Source organism: Schistocerca nitens, chromosome 4 (assembly GCF_023898315.1).
Source record: "Schistocerca nitens isolate TAMUIC-IGC-003100 chromosome 4, iqSchNite1.1, whole genome shotgun sequence".
NCBI lineage: Eukaryota > Metazoa > Arthropoda > Insecta > Orthoptera > Acrididae > Schistocerca > Schistocerca nitens.
Genome location: NC_064617.1, coordinates 777,135,621 through 777,155,221, shown reverse-complemented (window position 1 = coordinate 777,155,221; position 19,601 = coordinate 777,135,621). Strand labels below are relative to the sequence as shown.

The 19,601-nt window shown below is 37.9% G+C and overlaps 1 protein-coding gene across 4 annotated transcripts in view; it reads right to left on the bottom strand.

The window, feature by feature from the left end:
- LOC126253133 (translation initiation factor IF-3, mitochondrial) overlaps positions 1 to 19,601 on the bottom strand; it is a 29,589-nt gene that overhangs the window by 8,632 nt on the left and 1,356 nt on the right. The window lies entirely within an intron of this gene.

The window sequence follows — 19,601 nt, the reverse complement described above, 5'->3', positions numbered from 1 at the left end:
ATCTTAAAGTTCAAACATAAAGGTTTGTCACAAAATAAATATTTTAAATCAGTGTTACAATGCTGTTGAAAGTATGTGATTTTCAGTAGTTAATATTATAATGAATCAATCGTTTTAATACATTTTCTTCGTTTAGGTGTCATCATCCCCAGTTACATTTTTTTGTGAAGATGTGTGGTTAGTGAGCCATTATGACAAGTTCTATGCATGATGAGAATAAATGGCAGATGCATTCAATTTGAATTTTGACTTCAGTGTGTGATTTAGAATCCCATATCTTGGATTTGTTTCTTCCGTGCATATTCTTGAGACCAATAAAAAGAGATTTTGGCCTGTATTATAAGACTAGAGTTGCAGCAAATAAACCAGGCAGGTAAGTGTGAATTGTAGAGCAGCCATATAGGCGTACCCATTTTACATTTGTTGTGTTTGCCACCTTTTAATTTTCAAAAAGTTAATCTGCTGACAAATGTTGATCATTTACGCAATTGTAGGTGGAAAGTAGTGGCAGTTACATACACAAGTGTAAATATCTCATCACATTATGTGAAACATAAAAAGGAAATAATGGTGTTCATATATTCTTCTTTTTTCTAAACTTTTCAGTTAACTTAACTGTTCTTTATCTTCTACATATAAATTTATGATTTTGTTTCCCCAAACTGTAACAGGAAGTGTTATTAATGCATCTATAACATCTGGTCTCCACTATATGAGAAAGTGATCAAAATCTGGTAAAATCCTTGTGTCTCAGGTTAGCTTCTCTCTTTTCCCAGTACCAACACATATTTGAAGCAAATGTTTAATTGCAGCTGACAGCATCCAAATGAGGTATCAACTTCTGGAGAAGGCCACGGAAAAAACACAATAATCATGATAATGGAATATTGTGTGGTAAACATATTACGATTAAGACATTCTATAGAGCTAAGAGTTACAAATAAATTATTGCTTGCTACGCTTTTGAAGTGTCATATCATTCCTCTTGAGAGTAATAATGTTGCACTGTTAGTTTGTTGCTTTTAGAGTTGCCAGAATAAAGTGGGATATTTGTATGATAAAGACGGAAGGAAAGTAGTACACCCAAGATTTGAAAGTCGTGTAAACGTATAAACAGTACCACAAAGAGGGAAAATGTGGATGGCAGCAGAAAATAAAGAAAACATAGATTAGATTAGATTAAGTTTTAATTCCATAGACACAGAAATGAGATGATCCTCGTGGGTGTGGAACAAGTCAGAAAGTATAGCATAAAAGACATAAAACAAATGACTATAATACTCACTACCCCGAGAAAATGTGTGTTCCCACATACTGGACCCCTTTTTGTACCAAGGTAAGTGATTTCAGGTCTTTATATAGATTGTTCTTATTTCTAGTACGGATACTACAAATTGAGCTATTGGTTGGAAACAGAGCTATATTACTTGCAACAAATTTCATTAAGGAATAAATATACTGAGAAGCAGTCATTAGAATACAAAGTTCCTTGAACAGGTTTCTACATGATGTTCTCAAATTTATACCATAAATGAGTCTCATTACACTCTTTCGCATGCTAAAAATGTTTGCTGAGTTTGACAAGTTACCCCAGAATATGATCCCGTATGACATAACAGAATGAAAATAAGCAAAGTACACAAGTTTTATTGTATTTACATCTTTTACATCTGATATCTTTCTCACTGCAAATACATACTTGTTTACACACTTCAGCAATTCTGAGCAATTATTGAGGAATACCATATGTAATTAATTCCCAATCAGATGAAGACCGACTGCTTATTGTACAGGCATTTTGCAACAACATCCTTTGTTTCCTGTTAGCTACATAAGACTCGAACCATTTCGCAGAACTGCCAGTGACACGATAATATTCTAATCTACTTAAGAGAATGCTATGATTCACACAGGAGAAAGAAAATAATGAGAAAAAGGGTTTATAAAACAAAACAGAGATTAAGTAAATAAACATACATTTATAATACTTGCAAAATCAAGAAAAATTCTCTCTGGCACCAATAACAGAAATGATGTCAATGATAAAATTATTTTGGGTGCTGAAGAGCTCAGCATTTAGCACCCATGCTACACAGCCCAAGAGAAGTGTAGTTAAAACTATAAAAAAGTAATTTTTTCAAGAAATAATTATGTAATTCATGTCACTACAACAAACACACACACACAAAACACAAAAATAAACCTTGGACCATGTCACGCCTTAAAACAGCAGAAGTGAAGAGGATAAGTACATAGCGAAAGAACTATGATACTATATCAGATACATGTGATTAGAGAAACACTATAAAACTCCCAGAGCCATTTGGCAACAAACTAAAAGCTCCAACCTAACAGATTTAATTTTTATAACTCAATACAGCATTACAGAAGCGTCCAATTCCACCCGTCTGCTTTGACCCATGACGTCATCAGCATGGCGGAAATGGCTACTTCCAGCATTATACAAAATGATGACAACACACACACACACACACAAATGAATTAAAATGATACAATAACGTCTCCCTCCAAAAATGAAATGAAACTTATGGAACAACCATGGAAAATTGAGAGTTTAGGGTGGAGATAAGATAAATATACAACAATAAATGAACACTGCACCATCCCACAACAAATAATATAACAAAATTTAATTTACAGCATTCCACCACACTAGCAAGACCACAGGAATTGGACACTTCCCCTGACCTGTATAGCAGCTATCGATACCAAAAAACAAATACCTACAACTCCGAAAAGTGGAACCAAAACCCCGACATCTCAAAAACCCAAATACCCCATATTCACTAAACCAATTAAAACACAACCAACCTATCAGAAATACACAACACACAGAACATCACAATTACTACAGAATTACTTACCAACAAAAGCCTCTGGCAATACCACCTACATTGGCCACCACACACACACAAACACACACACACACACACACACACACACACACAAAATGCACACACGCACTTGTGTGGCGTGCCACATATACATATCCTGAGTCTGAGCTGCCGGAACTCTAATCAACCTCATGTTGTTTCCACAAACATGACACTTAACATATTCAGCAATACGACCAAACATCTGCAGAAACTGTATACGGACATCAAATCATCTCCCATCTCAGAACATAATGATACACTCATGAACTTCACTGTCATATCCATACCTAACAAAAAATCAGTTTAAAAAATTAGACTTCTTTCTGCACAACAAACACCAAACTAATCAGATCTAACAAAAATGCCAAACACATAAAAAAAAAAAACGAGAACAATCAAAACTCGAATGAACCCAATAACACATGTTAAACTCAGCACATACACATCCAGTACCTGAGGACACCATCAATTACAACACATCTGCAAACACAATCAACTCAAAAACTCTGTGCCGTAGTGATGTCACACGCCACAACACTATTACATCATGAGTTAAAGCAGACAGGTGGAATCGACACTTCCGTTGACCCCTTGATACTCATCAAATTGCTTTAAGACAAACCATCCTTTCTATAACTGAAGGTGTTATGAATTTCTGTAACTAACCAAAATTCTCCACGTCATTTAGCATTATGGATATAGTTAACCTGAGGGGAAACACCTTCTTCTGGCAAATGCATCTCATTTCAAAAGCACTGAATAGATTTTGGCGAGTAATACACTACAGGTACAATGATAACTTCCCAAGGGATCTCTCCCTTCAGGGAAAGACTTAAGATTCCTGTTACTATTGGGCAGTTAATTTTAACCATATGCTGTCAGTTCAGGTACCTAAAATCCTCTCCATAGAAAGAGTGTTGTTGCTCTCAAATTTATTTATTTATTCACACGTCAAGTTCCGTAGGACCGAATTGAGGAGCAAATTTCCACAGTCATGGAGCAAGTCAGTACATGAAGTTACAACATAAAAGCAATAACAGATAAAAATTAAATGTTTATGAACCCGAAAAAAGTCAAGCCATAAGTTTAAGTAAACACAGTCAACAACAGAACAAGAATCAACTTAATTTTTCAAGGAACTCCTCGACAGAATAGAAGGAGTGATCCATGAGGAAACTCTTCAGTTTCAATTTAAAAGTGCATGATTACTGCTAAGATTTTTGAATTTGAGTGGTAGCTTATTGGAAAAGGATACAGCAGTACACTGCACACCTTTCTGCACAAGAGTTAAGGAAGTCCGATCGAAATGCAGGTTTGATTTCTGCCGAGTATTAACTGAGTGTAAGTTGCTTATTCTTGGGAATAAGCTAATACTGTTAACAAGAAATGACAGTAAGGAATTTATATATTGAGAGGCAAATGTCAAGATACCCACACTCGTGAACAGAGGTTAACAAGAGGTTTGTGAACTTACACCACTCATTGGCCGAACCTCTCATTTCTGAGCCAAAAATATCCTCTTAGAATAGGAAGAGTTACCTCAAAATATTGTACCATATGACATAAACGAATGACAATAAGCAAAGTAGACTAATTTTAGTATCAAATGATCACTCACTTCACATACCATTCCAACAGTAAAAATGGCAGCATTAAGTCTTTGAACAAGATATTGAATGTGGGCTTTCCATGGCAGTTTACTGTCTATCTGAACATCTAGAAATCTGAACTGTTCAGTTTCACTAATCGTATGCCCATTCTGCGAAATTAAAATATTAGGTCTGGTTGAATTGTGACTTAGAAACTGTAAAAACTGAGTCATACTGTGATTTAGCATTAGTTTATTTTGTGCAAGCCATAAGCTTAGGCTATTTGAAACCAAGCCAATGTTCCACACAAAATTCCTTACTACCAAGGTAGTGTCATCAGCAAACAGAAATACTTTAGAATTACCCGTAATACTAGAGGGCATATCATTTATATAAATAAGGAACAGGAGTGATCCCAACACTGATCCCTGGAGTACCCCCCCCCCCCCTCCCCCCCATTTGACTATACCCCACTCAGACCCCACATCACAGCCATTCTCAACATTGTGAATAATGTTCTTTTGCTCTCTGTTGCTAAAGTAAGAGGTGAATCAATTGTGAGCTACTCCCCATATTCTGTAATGATCCAACTTCTGGAGCAATATTTTGTGATCAACACAATCAAATACCTTAGTTAAATCAAAAAATATGCCTAGCTTTCAAAACCTTTTGTTTAACCCATCCAGTACCTCACAGAGAAAAGAGAATATAGCATTTTCAGTTGTTAAATGACTTCTGAAGCCGAACTGTACATCTGATAGAAAATCATGAGGTATAAAATGATCAATTATCCTTTCATACGCAGCCTTTTCAGTAACTTTAGCAAACACTGATAGCATAGAAATTGGTCTAAAATTGTCTACATTATCTCTTTCGCCCTCTTTATATAGCAACTTTACTACTGAGTACTTTAATCGTTCAGGAAACTGACCATTCCTAAAGGAAAATTTCAAACATGGCTAAATAGAGAGCTAACATGTGCAGCACAGTACTTTAATATTCTGCTAGGCACTTCATCATACCCTTGAGAATCCTCAGTCTTCAGTGATTTAATTACTGACTCAATCTCCCCCTTGTCTGTATCACAGAGAAGTATTTCAGACATCAATCTCAGAAAGTCATCTGCCAAGAAAGTTATATGATTCCCTGTAGAAACTAAATTTTTATTTAATTTACCAACAATGTTCGGAAAATGATTGTTAAATGTTGATGTTGTTGTGGTCTTCAGTCCTGAGACTGGTTTGATGCAGCTCTCCATGCTACTCTATCCCGTGCAAGCTTCTTAATCACCCAGTACCTACTACGCAACCTACATCCTTCTGAATCTGCTTAGTGTATTCGTCTCTTGGTCTCCCTCTACGATTTTTACCCTCCACGCTGCCCTCCAATATTAAATTAGTGATCCCTTGATGCCTCAGAACATGTCCTACAAATCGATCCCTTCTTCTAGTCAAGTTGTGCCACAAACTTCTCTTCTCCTAAATCCTATTCAATACTTCCTCATTAGTTATGTGATCTACCCATCTAATCTTCAGCATTCTTCTGTAGCACCACATTTCGAAAGCTTCTATTCTCTTCTTGTCCAAACTATTTATCGTCCATGTTTCACTTCCATACATGGCTACACACCATACAAATACTTTAAAAAATGACTTCCTGACACTTAAATCTATGCTCGATGTTAACAAATTTCTCTTCTTCAGAAATGCTTTCCTTGCCATTGCCAGTCTACATTTTAGATCCTCTGTACTTCGACCATCATCAGTTATTTTGCTCCCCAAATAGCAAAACTCTTTTACTACTTTAAGTGTCTCATTTCCTAATCTAATTCCCTCAGCATCACCCGACTTAATTCGACTACATTCCATTATCCTCGTTTTGCTTTTGTTGATGTTCACCTTATATCCTCCTTTCAAGACACTATCCATTCCATTCAACTGCTCTTCCAAGTCCTTTGCTGTCTCTGACAGAATTACAATGTCATCGGCGAACCTCAAAGTTTTTACTTCTTCTCCATGGATTTTAATACCTACTCTGAATTTTTCTTTTGTTTCCTTTACTGCTTGCTCAATATACAGATTGAATAACATCGGGGAGAGACTACAACCCTGTCTCACTCCTTTCCCAACCACTGCTTCCCTTACATGTCCCTCGACTCTTATAACTGCCATCTGGTTTCTGTACAAATTGTAAATAACCTTTCGCTCCCTGTATTTTACCCCTGTCAACTTCAGAATTTGAAAGAGAGTATTCCAGTTAACGTTGTCAAAAGCTTTCTCTAAGTCTACAAATGCTAGAAACGTAAGTTTGCCTTTTCTTAATCTTTCTTCTAAGATAAGTTGTAAGGTTATTATTGCCTCACGTGTTCCAACATTTCTACGGAATCCAAACTGATCTTCCCCGCGGTCTGCTTCTACCAGTTTTTCCATTCGTCTGTAAAGAATTCGCGTCAGTATTTTGCAGCTGTGACTTATTAAACTGATAGTTCGGTAATTTTCACATCTGTCAACACCTGCTTTCTTTGGGATTGGAATTATTATATCCTTCTTGAAGTCTGAGGGTACTTCGCCTGTTTCATACATCTTGCTCACCAGATGGTAGAGTTTTGTCAGAACTGGCTCTCCCAAGGCCATCAGTAGTTCTAATGGAATGTTGTCTACTCCGGGGGCCTTGTTTCCACTCAGGTCTTTCAGTGCTCTGTCAAACTCTTCACGCAGTATCGTATCTCCCATTTCATCTTCATCTACATCCTCTTCCATTTCCATAATATTGTCCTCAAGTACATCGCCCTTGTATAGACCCTCTATACACTCCTTCCACCTTCCTGCTTTCCGTTCTTTGCTTAGAACTGGGTTTACATCTGAGCTCTCGATATTCATACAAGTGGTTCTCTTATCTCCAAAGGTCTCTTTAATTTTCCTGTAGGCAGTATCTATCTTACCCCTAGTGATACTCGCTTCTACATCCTTACATTTGTCCTCTAGCCATCCCTGCTTAGCAATTTTGCACTTCCTGTCGATCTCATTTTTGAGACGTTTGTATTCCTTTTCGCCTGCTTCATTTACTGCATTTTATATTTTCTCCTTTCATCAATTAAATTCAATATATCTTCTGTTACCCAAGGATTTCTACTAGCCTTCATCTTTTTACCTACTTGATCCTCTGCTGCCTTCACTACTTCATCCCTCAGAGCTACCCATTCTTCTTCTACTGTATTTCCTTCCCCCATTCCTGTCAATTGTTCCCTTATGCTCTCCCTGAAACTCTGTACAACCTCTGGTTTAGTCATCTCCTTAAATTCCCACCTTCTTGCAGTTTCTTCAGTTTTAATCTACAGTTCATAACCAATAGATTGTGGTCAGAGTCCACATCTGCCCCTGGAAATGTCTTACAATTTAAAACCTGGTTCCTAAATCTCTGTCTTACCATTATGTAATCTATCTGATACCTTTTAGTATCTCCAGGATTCTTCCATGTATACAACCTTCTTTTATGATTCTTGAACCAAGTGTTAGCTATGATTAAGTTATGCTCTGTGCAAAAATTCTACCAGGCGGCTTCCTCTTTCATTTCTTAGCCCCAATCCATATTCACCCACTGTTTCCTTCTCTCCCTTTTCCTACTACCGAATTCCAGTCACCCATGACTATTAAATTTTCGTCACCCTTCACTATCTGAATAATTTATTTTATTTCATCATACATTTCTTCAATTTCTTCGTCATCTGCAGAGCTAGTTGGCATATAAACTTGTACTACTGTAGTAGGCGTGAGCTTCGTATCTATCTTTGCCACAATAATGTGTTCATTACGCTGTTTGTAATAGCTTACCCGCATTCCTATTTTCCTATTCACTATTAAACCTACTCCTGCATTACCCCTATTTGATTTTGTGTTTATAAATCTGTAGTCACCTGACCAGATGTCTTGTTCTTCCTGCCACCGAACTTCACTAATTCCCACTATATCTAACTTTAACCTATCCATTTCCCTTTTTAAGTTTTCTGACCTACCTGCCCGATTAAGGGATCTGACATTCCACGATCCGATCCGTAGAACGCCAGTTTTCTTTCTCCTGATAACGACATCCTCTTGAGTAGTCCCCACCCGGAGTTCTGAATGGGGGACTATTTTATTTCCGGAATATTTTACCCATGAGGACGCCATCGTCATTTAACCGTACAGTAAAGCTGCATGCCCTCGGGAAAAATTACAGCTGTAGTTTCCCCTTGCTTTCAGCCGTTCGCAGTACCAGCACAGCAAGGCCGTTTTGGTTAGTGTTACAAGGCCAGATCAGTCAATCATCCAGACTGTTGCCCTTGCAACTACTGAAAAGGCTGCTGCCCCTCTTCAGGAACCACACGTTTGTCTGGCCTCTCAACAGATGCCCCCCCCCCCCCCCCCGCCCGTTGTGGTTGCACCTACGGTACGGCTACCTGTATCGCTGAGGCACGCAAGCCTCCCCACCAACAGCAAGGTCCATGGTTTATGGGGGGGATTGTTAAATAATGCACATATATCTGATATATGTGATTGTTAAATAATGCACATATATCTGATTTATCAGTAATAGAAATATTTTTACTACGAACTGACTTTATACCATTGACCTTGTGTTGCTGACCAGACACTTCCTTCACAACTGACCATATGGTTTTAATTTTATCCTGTGAATTACCTATTCTATTTGCATAGCACATCTCTTTGCCTTCCTAATAACATTTTAAGTAACTTACAATACTGTTTGTAATGGGCTAATGTAGCTTGATAGTGACAACTTCTAACATTTTGATATAATTCCCGCTTTGTTCCACATGATATCCTTATCCCACTAGTCAGCCACACGGATTGCCTTTTATTGCTAGTACCCCATTTAGAACATTCTAATGGAAAGCAACTCTCAAAGAGCATGAGAAATTTGTCAAGGAAAGCATTATATTTGGCATCTACGTTATCGGCACTATAAACATCCTGGCACTCTTGTTCCTTGAAAAGGTTTAAAAAACTCTCTATTGCTTTTGGATTAACTTTCCTACACGGTTTGTAATAATATGTGACATTTTTGAGTACATAAGCCTTTTAGTGTCAAATTTGTGCATCTTGGTCTGAAAGGCCATTCACCCTTTTACTAACAAAATGCCCATCTAGTAATGAAGAATGAATAAAAATATTGTCTATGGCTGTGCTACTTTTTCCCTGCACCCTAGCTGGAAAAAAACACAGTCTGCATCAGATCCTATGAATTTAGGAGATCTGCCAACATGCTTTTTCTTGCACCATCATATACGAAATTTATATTGAAGTCGCCACATATAACTAATTTCTGGTACTTCCTATAAAGTGTATCAAGAACTCTCTCTAGCTTGAGCAGAAATGCTCTGAAGTCAGAGTTAGGGGACCTATAAACAACAACAATTAGAAATTTAGTTTCACTAAATTCAACTTCCCCTGCACAGCATTCAAATATCTGCTCAATGCAGTGTCATGATACATCTGTGGACTCAAATGCAATACTGTTTTTTACGTACATAGCCACTCCCCCACCCCGCAAGGAACTCCTTGAGAAACAGCCAGTTAATCTCTATCCTAGTAAAGGAAGCCTCTGAATTGTCAAATTATTTAAGTGGTGCTCCGATATATCAATAATTTCTGAGTCAACATCTACAGGCAGTTCACTAACTGTATCTCTAATACCTCTTATATTTTAATGAAATGTGCTAACTCCTTCTCTACTTGGAAACGTGATGTCCTCTGAAGGTGAGCCCTTATTAGAGGGACTTCCTTTAAGCAGGTATACCTATCAGCTGACTTCAATCTAAAAAAGGTGAAGCTCTAACACCAACTGTGGTTTTGGTTTTAGGGCGCAAAACTGCTATGGTCATTAGCGTAACACCAACTACTACAGGAATTTTTTCATAGAGTGATCCCACCACCACCCACTACACTGTCACCTATCAGCTTTGCCAGCCTCCCCTCCCTACAGCTATTGAGGTGCAGACCATGCATGGCGAAACCCGATCTACTGATAGACCCAACTGGCACCACTGAAATGTGACCCATGCCCTTTGCTATCAGCACCCTCTCCAGCCCCACGTTAATGCGCCTAACAACCGCATTAAGATGAGGCCGATCATGATGCTGAAACAGCTGCATGAAATGCAAATTAGTGCCACCAGTTTGAATAGTTATATTTACCACGTCACCACCTACACTATATCCGTGTCCCTATCAAGACTGTTCCCTGCTCCACCCACTATCACTACCCGATTCTTCTGTCAGTCAGCTGAGCCAACCCTGCACTAGGCTTCACAATGCTGATGACTTGGTACTCACTCCCCAACACTTCCTGCAACTGCTGGCCCACACCTCTACCGTGCAAACTACCTAGCAGCACAACCTCCTTCTTTCCGTTAGACTTTGCAACTGACCTAGGTCTCCTAACTGCTGAGGATTGCTGCATGTTCCCTACATCTACAGCTGCAAGAGGTTCCTCTCCACTCAATTCTGGCAATTGGTCAAATCTATTGCCTATATACAAAGTATGACTGTCTGAATACGTCCTCCTCCTAGCCGCCTTCTTGCCAACTGCCAGTTCCCATTCCCCAACACCCTTCACCATCCTCAACCTATCTAGTTCTTCCTTTGTGCGTTGTAACTGCACCTGAAGGGCACAGATCTTATGCTCCTGATCCTCTGTCAACTTATTTCTACTAAGATTCTGCATTCCCAGGAGAGGATGTCGCTAGAATGCCCACTGGCTTCCCCACTGTATTCCCCCCAATGAAAATACTATGGACAAATACCACACCATAACCCAATACTCACAAACCTACGACAGAACCCACACTTCTCACTCATGGTAAAATTTTACAGTTACTGCAAAAAACTATATGTCTACTTTACCTAAGTTCAGCTACACCAGAAGAACTATTTACAGAACTAACAACAGCAGTCTCGAAATTCTCTGTCTACTAAGAAAGCAACTAGCCTACTTGTATTAATACTAATACACCACAGCTAATACCAATGCCAACAAAACTTCACAAAATTATTAGCTAAAACCAAAAATTCAAGCAGCCACTGGAACACTCAATGAAGTTAAAACACCGAATGAAAATTTTACAGATACATTTCACTAGAAACAATAAGAAACGTCAGCTGAAAACTAAAGCACAAAATTTACTAAACGTCTTGAAAGCACAGAAAACTAAAAAACACAGCGAGTGAATGTTTTCATAAGTTTATTGCATTGTTATTTTGCCACAAACAGCACAACACACTGCTGAAAACCATTAAATTTAATAACTGTGTAACAGTGCACAAATAACTTTGTCAGTACTTAGCTTCATAACACCCAATCCATTGGATGTCTTAAGAGTGAGCATCTATAGCAATAATAATAATAATAATAATAATAATTTCATGTGCCTCTATGCCCTGATACAAGGGTTTCGACTGGACACTACTTGTGTGATTTGTTATGAGCATCTATGGAAATAGAAATAATAATAATAATAATAACAATAATAATAGAAGCAGAGGTGACATACCAAGCTAAAACTAAACAAAGGTCGCTACACTACACATACATTGATCACCGAAAAGCTTTTGATAGTGTACCCCACTCATGGTTACTACAAATATTGGAAATATACAAAGTAGATCCTAAATTGATACAGTTCCTAAACATAGTAATGAAAAATTGGAAAACCACACTTAATATCCAAACAAATTCAAATAATATCACATCACAGCCAATACGGATTAAGCGTGGAATATACCAAAGAGGCTCATTAAGTCCTTTCTGGTTCTGCCTTGCTCTGAACCCACTATCCAACATGCTAAATAATACAAGTTATGGATACAATATTACTGGAACATACCAACACAAAATCACACATTTGCTATACATGGATGATCTAAAACTACTGGCAGCAACAAATCAACAACTTAACCAATTACTAAAGATAACAGAAGTATTCAGCAATGATATAAATATGGCTTTTGGAACAGACAAGTGTAAGAAAAATAGCATAGTCAAGGGAAAACACACTAAACAAGAAGATTACAAATAGGATAACCACAGCGACTGCATAGAAGCGATGCAAAAAACAGATGCCTATAAATATCTAGGATACAGACAAAAAATAGGAACAGATAATACAAATATTAAAGAATAACTAAAAGAAAAATATAGACAAAGACTAACAAAAATACTGAAAACAGAATTGACAGCAAGAAACAAGACAAAAGCTATAAATACCTATGCTATACCAATATTGACCTACTCATTTGGAGTAGTGAAATGGAGTAACACAGATCTAGAAGCACTCAATACACTTATACGATCACAATGTCACAAATATAGAATACATCACATACATTCAGCAACAGAAAGATCCACATTAAGCAGAAAGGAAGGAGGAAGGGGATTTATCGACATAAAAAACCTACATTAGGGACAGGTAGACAATTTAAGAAAAATCTTTCTAGAACGAAAAGAAACCAGCAAAATACACAAAGCAATCACTCATATAAATACATCGGCTACACCACTGCAATTTCATAATCACTTCAACAACCCTTTAGATCACATAACATCAACAGATACGAAGAAAGTAAATTGGAAAAAGAAAACACTCCATGGCGAGCACCCGTATCATCTAACACAGCCACACATCGATCAAGACGCATCCAGCACATGGCTAAGAAAAGGCAATATATACAGTGAGACGGAAGGATTCATGATTGCAATACAGGATCAAACAATAAACACCAGATATTACAGCAAGCATATTATTAAAGATCCCAATACCACAACAGATAAATGCAGACTTTGCAAACAACAAATAGAAACAGTAGATCACATCACAAGCGGATGTACAATACTAGCAAATACAGAATACCCCAGAAGACATGACAATGTAGCAAAAATAATACATCAACAGCTTGCCTTACAACATACACTTATAAAACAACACGTTCCCACATACAAGTATGCAGCACAAAATGTACTGGAGAATGATGAATACGAATTATACTGGAACAGAACCATTATAACAGATAAAACAACACCACATAACAAACCTGACATCATACTCACCAATAAAAAGAAGAAATTAACACAACTAATCGAAATATCCATACCCAATACAACAAATATACAAAAGAAAACAGGAGAAAAAAATTGAAAAATACATCCAACTTGCTGAGGAAGTCGAGGACATGTGGCATCAGGATAAAGTTGACATTATACCAATTATACTATCAACTACAGGAGTCATACCACACAATATCCACCAGTACATCAACGCAATACATCTACATCCAAACGTATATATACAACTACAGAAATCTGTAATTATTGATACATGTTCAATTACCCGAAAGTTCATAAATGCAATGTAACATATACCATACAGTTAAAAAAGGAAGTCACGCTTGATCAAGGTCCGCATCACTTTCCATTTTTAACCAGATATAACGTCTGAGAAAGGGATGTATAATAATAATAATAATAATAATAATAATTTCATGTGCCTCTATGCCCTGATACAAGGGTCTTGACTGGACACCAATTGTGTGGGTTTGTGTCACCAACCAACCACAGCAGCTCTATTGAGGGGAAGAGGACACACAGTTTAAAGTGCTATCCAAATCACACGTTGTCACTGATGAATGTTCATCTCATTGATTGGTGAAGGCTAGTTTAAATGCAGGTTGAAAGATCTTCATGGTTTGAATGGCATTCAACCTTGTGACCTCTCTGTTTACAGCATCACACTTGACCACCAGATCAACAGGTCCTACTATCCATGGAATGAGGATAAATATAGGAAAAGGAGTACATTATCTGGGCAATCCTAATATAAATAAGGTATGGCAAGTGCCTCCGAGGTTGCTCTTTATATCTGTATCTCACATAGAGACAGAAAGTCTTTTTGTAGATGTTAGTACCATCCTCACAATGCAGGTTAACTAAGCCAAGATCCCCATTCCTTATAACAAACAACACTCCACACCATGGAATAGTGTACTGCTATTGCATGGCAAGAGCTTATGAATACAGCATATTAACAGCAAAACTAAATGGGCCTACAGTGTATTAGGAGCACAATCCTTGCCAAGTTCCAAGACACCCTTCACCTAGCTTGTACACACCCAAGATAGCCGCAATTCCTCAAGTTCATTGCCTTTCGGCATGACTGAGAAGTGGATGGGAGATGAGAATTATTGAATTTATAGATGGAGTAGTAATTCCATGAACCATGAACCATGGACCTTGCCATTGGTGGGGAGGCTTGCGTGCCTCAGCGATACAGATAGCCGTACCGTAGGTGCAACCACAACGGAGGGGTATCTGTTGAGAGGCCAGACAAACATGTGGTTCCTGAAGAGGGGCAGCAGCCTTTTCAGTAGTTGCAGGGGCAACAGTCTGGATAATTGACTGATCTGGCCTTGTAACATTAACCAAAATGGCCTTGCTGTGCTGGTACTGCGAACGGCTGAAAGCAAGGGGAAACGACAGCCGTAATTTTTCCCGAGGACATGCAGCTTTACTGTATGATTAAATGATGATGGCGTCCTCTTGGGTAAAATATTCCGGAGGTAAAATAGTCCCCCATTCGGATCTCCGGGCGGGGACTACTCAAGAGGACATCGTTATCAGGAGAAAGAAAACTGGCGTCCTACGGATTGGAGCGTGGAATGTCAGATCCCTTAATCGGGCAGGTAAGTTAGAAAATTTAAAAACGGAAATGGATAGGTTAAAGTTAGATATAGTGGGAATTAGTGAAGTTCGGTGGCAGGAGGAACAATACTTTTGGTCAGGTGATTACAGGGTTATAAATACAAAATCAAATAGGTGTAATGCAGGAGTAGGTTTAATAATGAATAAAAAAATAGGAGTGCGGGTTAGCTACTACAAACAGCATAGTGAGCGCATTATTGTGGCCAAGATAGACACAAAGCCCATGCCTACTACAGTAGTACAAGTTTATATGCCAACTAGCTCTGCAGATGATGAAGAAATTGATGAAATGTATGACGAGATAAAAGAAATTATTCAGGTAGTGAAGGGTGACGAAAATTTAATAGTCATGGGTGACTGGAATTCGTCAGTACGAAAAGGGAGAGAAGGAAACATAGTAGATGAATATGGATTGGGGGGAAGAAATGAAAGAGAAAGCCGCCTTGTAGAATTTTGCACAGAGCATAACTTAATCATAGCTAACACTTGGTTCAAGAATCATAAAAGAAGGTTGTATACCTGGAAGAATCCTGGAGATACTAAAAGGTATCAGATAGATTATATAATGGTAAGACAGAGATTTAGGAACCAGGTTTTAAATTGTAAGACATTTCCAGGGGCAGATGTGGATTCTGACCACAATCTATTGGTTATGAACTGCAGATTGAAACTGAAGAAACTGCAAAAAGGTGGGAATTTAAGGAGATGACTAAACCAGAGGTTGTACAGAGTTTCAGGGAGAGCATAAGGGAACAACTGAGAGGAATGGGGGAAAGAAATACAGTAGCAGAAGAATGGGTAGCTCTGAGGGATGAAGTAGTTAAGGCAGCAGAGGATCAAGTAGGTAAAAAGACGAGGGCTAATAGAAATCCTTGGGTAACAGAAGAAATATTGAATTTAATTGATGAAAGGAGAAAATATAAAAATGCAGTAAATGAAGCAGGCGAAAAGGAATACAAACGTCTCAAAAATGAGATCGACAGGAAGTGCAAAATTGCTAAGCAGGGATGGCTAGAGGACAAATGTAAGGATATAGAGGCTTGTCTCATTAGGGGTAAGATAGATATTGCATACAGGAAAATTAAAGAGACCTTTGGAGAGAAGAGAACCACTTGTATGAATATCAAGAGCTCAGATGGCAACCCAGTTCTAAGCAAAGAAGGGAAAGCAGAAAGGTGGAAGGAGTATATAGAGGGTTTATACAAGGGCGATGTACTTGAAGACAATATTATGGAAATGGAAGAGGATGTAGATGAAGATGAAATGGGAGATAAGATACTGCGTGAAGAGTTTGACAGAGCACTGAAAGACCTGAGTTGAAACAAGGCCCCGGCAGTAGACAACATTCCATTAGAACTACTGATGGCCTTGGGAGAGCCAGTCATGACAAAACTCTACCATCTGGTGAGCTAGATGTATGAGACAGGCGAAATACCCACAGACTTCAAGAAGAATATAATAATTCCAATCCCAAAGAAAGCAGGTGTTGACAGATGTGAAAATTACCGAACTATCAGTTTAATAAGTCACAGCTGCAAAATACTAACGCGAATTCTTTACAGACGAATGGAAAAACTGGTAGAAGCGGACCGCGGGGAAGATCAGTTTGGATTCCGTAGAAATGTTGGAACACGTGAGGCAATAATAACCTTACGACTTATCTTAGAAGAAAGATTAAGAAAAGGCAAACTTACGTTTCTAGCATTTGTAGACTTAGAGAAAGCTTTTGACAACGTTAACTGGAATACTCTCTTTCAAATTCTGAAGTTGACAGGGGTAAAATACAGGGAGCGAAAGGCTATTTACAATTTGTACAGAAACCAGATGGCAGTTATAAGAGTCGAGGGACACGTAAGGGAAGCAGTGGTTGGGAAAGGAGTGAGACAGGGTTGTAGTCTCTCCCCGATGTTATTCAATCTGTATATTGAGCAAGCAGTAAAGGAAACAAAAGAAAAATTCGGAGTAGGTATTAAAATCCATGGAGAAGAAGTAAAAACTTTGAGGTTCGCCGATGACATTGTAATTCTGTCAGAGACAGCAAAGGACTTGGAAGAGCAGTTGAACGGAATGGACAGTGTCTTGAAAGGAGGATATACGATGAACATCAACAAAAGCAAAACGAGGATAATGGAATGTAGTCAAATTAAATCGGGTGATGCTGAGGGGAAAAGATTAGGAAATGAGACACTTAAAGTAGTAAAGGAGTTTTGCTATTTAGGGAGTAGCTATTTAGGGAGTAAAATAACTGATGATGGTCGAAGTAGATAGGATATAAAATGTAGACTGGCAATGGCAAGGAAAGCGTTTCTGAAGAAGAGAAATTTGTTAACATCGAGTATAGATTTAAGTGTCAGGAAGGCGTTTCTGAAAGTATTTGTATGGAGTGTAGCCATGTATGGAAGTGAAACATGGACGATAACCAGTTTGGACAAGAAGAGAATAGAAGCTTTCGAAATGTGGTGCTACAGAAGGAATGCTGAAGATAAGGTGGGTAGATCACGTAACTAATGAGGAGGTATTGAATAGGATTGGGGAGAAGAGAAGTTTGTGGCACAACTTGACTAGAAGAAGGGATCGGTTGGTAGGATATGTTTTGAGGCATCAAGGGATCACAAATTTAGCATTGGAGGGCAACGTGGAGGGTAAAAATCATAGAGGGAGACCAAGAGACGAGTACACTAAGCAGATTCAGAAGGATGTAGGTTGCAGTAGGCACTGGGAGATGAGGAAGCTTGCACAGGATAGAGTAGCATGGAGAGCTGCATCAAACCAGTCTCAGGACTGAAGACCACAACAACTACAACATAGTAATTCAACTTGTAAACCCTTAATTCTTTAATGATTCAAACTCCCATGTATAAAACAGCTTCAATCTTCGGATCACTTTACAAATTAGTTAATGTGTTAAATATTTGACGTTAAGCATGTTAAGTGAGAAAAAGTTTAGAAAAGATTTGAAATTACATTTAAAGTGTGTCGGAAGTTGGTAAGTGTTCTAATGATCAAACACTGGATGATTATAGTCATGGTAACCTGTGCTCCATTTTAAGCAAAAGCAAGTTTTTCTCACATCTCAATGTTAATGACATTGTATCTCCCACATTATGTGTTGTACAATTACATAATTTTGTAGGTATGTTTAGTGGTGTGTGTGGATACTGTGTATAAATGTAAGAAACAGGAAAAATATGTTGCAAACAGAATTAGCAGCAAAAAAAATTACAAATTAAATTGTCATGCCTGATATGATAGTTTTAAAGTCTGAACAGTGAAAATGTAGTAAGTGATAAACTTTCTATCTTTCATCATTTTGTGGAGGGTGTCAGGAAGAAAAAGTTTCATAGAGATTTGAAATTGTGTGTAAAATTTAAGTCACTAAGTGCGCTCAATTTCAAATACCGGAAGAATATAAACAAGATACTTGCATTCCATGAGGTATGCAGCCTCAAGATACATACACAGTTTCCGATTGTAATACTGGTCTTATTGTGTTAAAGCTTTATCATAATATTATGCCTTTTAATGAGTTAGCCTAGATTATGACAGCATTTTAAATTTCTAAATTCAGTCAATAATCATACGAAATATTGAAAATCAAAGTTTTATTGCCACTGTAAGCCATTAGCTATGCAATATGCAATTGGACACATGAACTGGGATAGCTATGTAGTAACACAAATAGGATGCGATGGGCAGAGGGACCATAACAGGTACTGTAACGCAAGAGAGTGTAAAGGCAAATAATGGTTTTTACTAGACATTTGTGAACTGCATGATTCACTGAAAGGATTGTTCTCGTCATGCAGTTCAGAGAAGTTTAAATGGCATGGAGAAATCGGCTGCTAAATTCAGTGTGGTGCACAAAGCATATATTAAACAAAGTTTTGCTTTTTCTGGGTTACTTTGAGAATGAAGGAAAATAATGTGCACTCCTGTCACATTATACTTTTATTAAGTACAAAACACAAATAAATAAAAATAAAATAAGATACACTATTTCTACATAAAGAGTTTGAGTGAGACAGTGACTGCTCCTGCGTCCTCCCCCTCCCTGAAATCTAGGTTGTGGTAAAGACTGATATATATGGAAGAAAGATATCTTAAACATACATGTGTTCCACAAGGGGTTTTCTAAACTATGTCTGGACATATCAAAATCATATTGAAGTACTTACCAACATGACAACAATAAAAACCTGTGTATACAGAAGATAACTGTAGAAACTAACATCTCCAGGAAAGAAAACCAGATCTCTCTCCTGAAATAAACTTTAAGTGCTCAAAGTTCTGATATTAAGTGAAATGACCAGCCTGTTGTTAGACTTGCATAGCCTTCTGCAATTCTTGCAGATAGAATCAAAAAGGT